Genomic DNA, 6,603 nt, shown 5'->3' with positions numbered 1-6,603 from the left:
AGTGACGTTGCTCTCAGATTATGTGCCCTGGAGCCTCAGGAATCTCTTGTGATTGAATAATTCCCAAGCTTGAGCTCGGCATTTTGTCAAAACAGATTAATGAGTGTTTTTTTGCTTGATATAATTTTCAATTAAATAATCCTATATGCTATGATTCCTCATGACTTTGCTATTGGATGAGAGCATATGGGATTTGCTTTTCTTAAAAATCCAGCACTTTATACATAGATCGGAGGATTTGGATGTGACAAGTTTGCCCAATATGTTCTTGATACTCCCTTTCCTGAGGCCTGCAGATTAGAAGATCCTTTCAAGTAGATAATGGCAATGGCTCGCTTCCGTCACAGGTGGGTGGGTGACTGATTATAGCTTTCCTGAATGAACTCTTGTTATCCGTGGGAGAAATGCCTGTAGGCCACAGACCTAGGTCAAGCATCCTCAGTTGAAGTTGCTTATTCATTTTTATTCATGAAATGGCATTGCATTTGTTGAGTATGTCCTAAGTATCAGCCCTGGGAATAGAGCAATTAAAAGTCAGACTTGGTCTTTGCCTCATGGGACTTCTGTTCTAGTGGAGAAAACATGATGAAAGTACATAATAAATAGGCAAGAGAATTGTGGGTTGTGCTGTGCATCCCAGGAAATAGCAGGATGATGAGAGAGAGAGTAATCAAGAAGGCCACTTCAGATAAGAGGGTAAAGGAGAGTCTAAAGCAATCAGCCTTGGCCTGAGGCATGTGAATAAGTCAGTCATGTAAAGATCTGGGGAGAAGGAAGTGCAGGCGTAGGGAATAACCAGTGGGAAAGGATTTGCTATCATCAAAGACTAGAAAGGAGGGCACCCTAGGATGGGCAGGAATCAGGTTTTTAGGAACCTAGAGGCCTTGGTAGATTGCATGTTGGTCCAATTGTAAGTGAATATTTTCTCAATATGCATGACTGAAGGGATCCAATTATCCTTCTTAGAAGGCCAAGGAAATTTGTCAGGACTGATCTCATAAACTGCATAGAGCTCTGTAGCCTATAGGAAAAGCACCAAACCACTAAACCCAAAGTCAGGACACATGAAGTATGGGTCTCAGTTGTGTTCATTGTAAAGCAATCCTCATGATATTTAGCCAGTCATTTCCATGAGGCTCTTACCAAGTCTGGATCAAATTCTGACAGAGTCTCAGCTGGTCTGCTCACCATAAGTCAGGATGCAATATGGAGTCAAGGAAAGCACTTGACTCAGAAAGGCAGCACACTGAGGATATGGCAGACTACTTTCCCAAAGATCCAGCCCCCCACAGCGTGGAATTGGAGCTGCTTTTATGTTAGGAAGAGGGGGAGGCACGAGGGGGTTGGAGTCAAAAAGTAACTGATGGCTGTAGACACCTGAGGAAGGGCATGCAACCTTATCTTTGGTCCGTGGATCTTTGCATACAAGAATCTGGTCATGTCGTTCCTGTAAATCTTAAACATAACAGTCACGGCTGTCCTTCCTTATCTCCTCGAGTGAGGTAGGTTTCAGGTAAAAAAGTTTTGTACTGCCTTATCTCCTCATGTCAGGTAGGTTTCAGGTACAAAAGCAGTTTTTGGCAAATCTCACCTGTAAGCAAAATTCCTTCCATGATTAACATACCTACGTGCAGGGCTAATCAAAAGTTCCTTAAGCTATAGGTCACAGCAGCAGGGGAAATAGAAGCAATATGGAGTCAGACATGCCACGTTTCTCCCTGTTGCAACATAATGCATGTGAAAGCATTTGTCAACACAGAGAACTGTGTGAACACAAGATGTTATTCTTTTGATTTCTGGCACAATCTATGTCCTGTAATTATCTTTCAAAGAAATTTCAGAGGGGTTACAGACCATCTGGGCATAACATCCTGAGTAAAGCAGGGAAGACTATGCCCACTTATGTGGTTGTAGGAAGGGTTAAACGAGCTTGTAGGAAGGGTGATTGTGCCATACTGAATGCCTGTCCCAGAGGCCATAGCTGCTTCCTCCCAACAAACTTTGTTCAGTGCTTATGTTCTGGATCTTTTAGTATGTCAGCTCTAGTCCCCACTTCAAAACTTACCTGTCCTGTGACCCATGTTATCATCATTCTTCCCTATAAGATAAAGAAGGATGCCTTTATGATATTCCCACCAAGTTATACCACCCCAGAAAAATGAACTAGTGTCCAGAAGGCCTAAGCAATAACTAGTTTGGGGGCTATCAGTTACTGCAGAAGTCATTGGTCACATATGTGTATTTCTGGATTTTTTTGGACGCCCTGAATTACATCCAGTGAATAGCTGCTGATTTTGCATGCAAGTAGTTTGGATGTTAGACCAAAGCAACACAACAGAAATTAATTATCTGTACATTTTTTGCTCTCATTTAGGCCTTATCACTCAATTCTGGGCCAGATCTCCCTGATCTATCCACTGCTCTAACAGTCCCGATGTCCAACCCAACATTTTGAGCAGCATTCTCCTTCCTTCCTCTTCACCAGGAGCCCTGTAGCTATGGTGACCATATGTCCCAGATCGTTCTGGTGTCTGTCTGTTTCTCTAGCATAATTATTAATTCATGTACTTACCCCCACCCCCTTTCAAATGTATGCTAATTTGAAAAAGAAGTTATGTGGTAACTCTGCTTGCTGCTGAATGAATTTGAGCAAAGCTGGAAGGCACATCTAGGTTGAGAAAAAGAGACTGCAGAGCTATCGAAGCAAAGTTAAGAAGATGCCAGTGTCTCGGGGGCTCCTGGGTGGCTCACTCGGCTAAGCATCAAACTTTGGTTCAGGTCTTGATCTCACGGTTTGTGATTGGCTAAGGTCATGATCCTGTGTTTTGTGCATTCGAGCCTTACGTCAGGCTGTCTGCTGTCAGCACAGAGCCCTCTTCGGAGCTTCGGATACTCGGTCCCTGTCTCTCTGCCCCTTCCCTGCTCACATGTGTGTGCATACATGCGCACACTCTAAAATAAAAAAATTATTCTTTAGTACATAGAGATTTTACATTGTTTCCTTTTTACATTAGGCTAATTTCATTATACGTCACCCAAAGAATTTCACTTCTGATGTCTATATGCTTGAAAATCTTTTTTTTTAAATTATCCTATCATATTTCAACAAAAGTATGTGAACAAATTGAAATTGGAAAAAAATTCTTGTGACTGTAAAGTTCTAAGGGTAAAAAAAGAAAGAAAACTTAAGGTGGTCCTGTCACTATAATTGTTTTCACCAACGATAATCATTAACCATGAAAGTAAAATTTCACTGGAAATATATCACTTAGTAAGATGGATGGGGCTGCTTTGGTTTTTAAGCAAGTTCAGTTATTTTTGGCTGAGTATAATTTATTGTATCAATTGTATTACCTTTTTTATTTTTCAAACGTCAGCGCTGAGGAGCATTATTTATATAAATAAGCAATGAAAGGACTTTTCTTCTAGCAACATCACTCATTTCTCTGAAGTCCAGAGTTATAGGTAAAAAATGAGCCAGTAACCCGTTATCAAAATACATTTTAAAATTTTTTTTATTTTAGAGAATAAGAGTGAGAATGAGCAAGAGGGGTGGAGGGAGAGAGAGACAGAGAATCTTAAGCAGGCTCCACGCTCAGTGTGGAGCCCTACACAGGGCTTGGTCCCACCACCCTGGGATCACGACCTGAGCAGAAATCAAGAGTCAGATGCTCAGCTGACTGAACCACCCAGGTGCCCCTCAAAAATAATTTTTAATGTGCTATCAGCTGACAATAGGTTCACTTTCACCTTTTTGGAAAGTAAAAACTTGGAAACTAGCTTTTGCAAGAATTGGACTTACTAAAGAATTTATTTCCCAATCTTTAAAGTTGTTCACTTTCTCAAAAGCAATGCCAATATTTTGAACTGTTCCCTAGTTTGGAATCCCTGGGGTCTTTCCTCTCTGGAGCAACACCCAGAATGCAGTACAGGACAGGTGGGAAGTATTCCTGCCTTTTGTCAAAAGTGAGAGAAAAAAGGCTAGAAGAGAGGAAATGAGAAAAGTAGAACCAGCTAGGCAAGGGACTTTCCCAGGCAAATGAATTTCAGGCAAGGGCCCCTGTGCTCATAAATCTGGAAACTGATTCCCTTAGCCTCTAACCCACAAATATACACCCTGAAAGAAAATCTTCCTGATGCTCAGGGCTACATGTACCTCACTTTGAAGATCCAGCACCAGTATCTAAAAACATCAACAGTGTTCAAGAACTGTCAGAAATTTCTTTTCTTTTTATTAAGTTAATTTTATTTACTTATGATTCGGTAATATGTTCACTGGAATAAAATTAAAAGACATTAAAGGGTATATAGTAAACCTTTGCCCTCCCACTCTTGTCTGTCAGCCATCAGTTCTTTTCTCCAGGGAATGGGTGTGACGGTTTCCTGTGAAATTCGCAAAGATAATCTGTGCATATTCATGCAATTATCAACAGATATACTTCTTCCTCTTTTGCAACTGCCACTTTACACGTTGCATTGCGCCTTACTATTCTGTTACTGTTTTGCTTAGAAGTTACACTGCAGATTTTTTTCATGCCATCATGTGAACAATCACGTTTGTTGGACTGAACAATATTTTATTGAATGTTACATTTGGCTTAAACATGCCCAAATTGGTAGCCTTTTAGGTTATTTCCAATCATTTCTATTAAAATAATACTGAGATAAATGTGTTGTTCATGTATGACTTTGCATCTGTGTGAATGGATTTGTTGGGAAACTTCTTTTTTTTTTTAATGTTTATTTATTTTTGAGAGAGACAGAGACAGAACGCGAGTGGGTTAGGGGCAGAGAGAGAGGGAGACTCAGAATCCGAAGCAGCCTCCAGGCTCCGAGCTGTCAGCACAGAGCCTGACGCGGGGCTCGAACTCACCAGCGGTGAGATCATGACCTGAGCCGAAGTCTGACGCTCAACCGACTGAGCCACCCAGGCATGCCTGTTGGGAAACGTCTAAAAGTGAGATGTCTGGGCAAAAGTCCTGTGTATGTATTATTTTGATTAAACATTAGTAGAGTGCTCATCTTCAAAGAGGATGTACCAATTTAATCTACCATCAGCCAACACTAAGAGTGCCTATGTTATCTATAAAATCTGTAACTATTACTGCATAACAAATCACCCCAAAACTTAGTGGCTTCAAACAACAACAATAATTTCTTTCAGTTTCTGTGGGTCCAGCCGAGGAATGACTTGGCTGGGTTGTTCTGGTTTGGGATCCTTCAGAAGGTTATGTTCAGATGGCAGCAGGGGCTGGCGTCATTTTGAAGATTTTCTCAGTCCTGTGTCTGGTGTAGGACTGGGTGGAGCCAAATCGTTGGGCAATGAAATTGCTGGGTCCACTGAAATGTCTCTTTCTACCCTTTTGTGGTCTTTCCACATAGTTACTCTAGCCTGGTGGCATCAGGGTGGCCAGACTTCTTTGGAAACAAGAGGCAAGATAGGTGCCCAGGGCATACAATTTAAGGAAGCATTCTTTTTTTAAGGCTGACCCTGCATTGGCACAACATTGAGAACGAGTGCTTTCTTTCTTTCTTTTTTTTTTTTTTTTGAATGTTTATTTATTTTTGAGAGAGAGAGAGAGCATGAGTGGAGGAGGGGGAGGGGCAGAGAGAGGGAGACACAGAATCTGAAGCAGGCTCCAGGCTCTGAGCTGTCAGCACAGAGCCTGACGCGGGGCTCGAACTCACAGACCGCGAGATCGTGACCTGGCTGAAGTCAGACGCTTAACCGACTGCGCCACCCAGGCGCCCCTGAATGTTTATTTATTTTTGAGAGAGAGAGAGAGCATGAGTGGAGGAGGGGGAGGGGCGGAGAGAGGGAGACACAGAATCTGAAGCAGGCTCCAGGCTCAGGGCTGTCATCACAGAGCCCAACCCGGGGCAGCACTCACGAACTGGGAGATCATGACCTGGACCGAAGTCAAATGCTTAACTGACTGAGCCACCCAGGTGCCCCGAGGATGAGAGCTTTTTTACATTTTGGGACCTGGCATATTTCTTGCCTCACCTTGGTCCTGGCCCTGCTTACACGTCACATGACATCCCTTCTACACACCATTCTTCTGAAGAATAACAAGCCCACCCAGAGGCAAGGGGAGGAGGTGCAGAGGAGAGAACTCCATCTTGATGGGAAGAGTTTCATTCACCTTGTACAAAGAATATATTGAATATACGTTCAAGCTCTGTACCTTGCCAGTCTGACGAGTAAAGCATGGCTTTCTATTTCAAAATAAACTTCTTTCTGAGTCGCCTGAGTGGCTCATTCACTTGAGTGTCTGACTTCAGCTCAGGTCATGATCTCAAAGTTCATGTGTTCAAGTTCCAGGTCTGGCTCTCTACTGTCAGTGAGGAGCCTGCTTTGGATCCTCTGTCCCCCTCTCTGTCTTTCCTTCCACCCCTCCCCAAAATAAATAAACATTAAAATAAAATAAACTTCTTTCTGAATGTAGTGAGATTATACTTTTGACTTACATTCCTCTTATTATAAGTGAGGTAAATATATTTTGCGGTCTGCTTTTTCTTTGGCTAATTGTCTTTATAGCCTTTGCTCATTTTTCTGTTGGTTTTCTATTGGTTTTCACCCATTTTTCTATCAGTTAACTC

Source organism: Prionailurus viverrinus, chromosome A1 (assembly GCF_022837055.1).
Source record: "Prionailurus viverrinus isolate Anna chromosome A1, UM_Priviv_1.0, whole genome shotgun sequence".
NCBI classification, from domain to species: domain Eukaryota; kingdom Metazoa; phylum Chordata; class Mammalia; order Carnivora; family Felidae; genus Prionailurus; species Prionailurus viverrinus.
The sequence above is the reverse complement of the archived record's forward strand: the minus strand, read 5'-3'. Positions refer to the sequence as shown.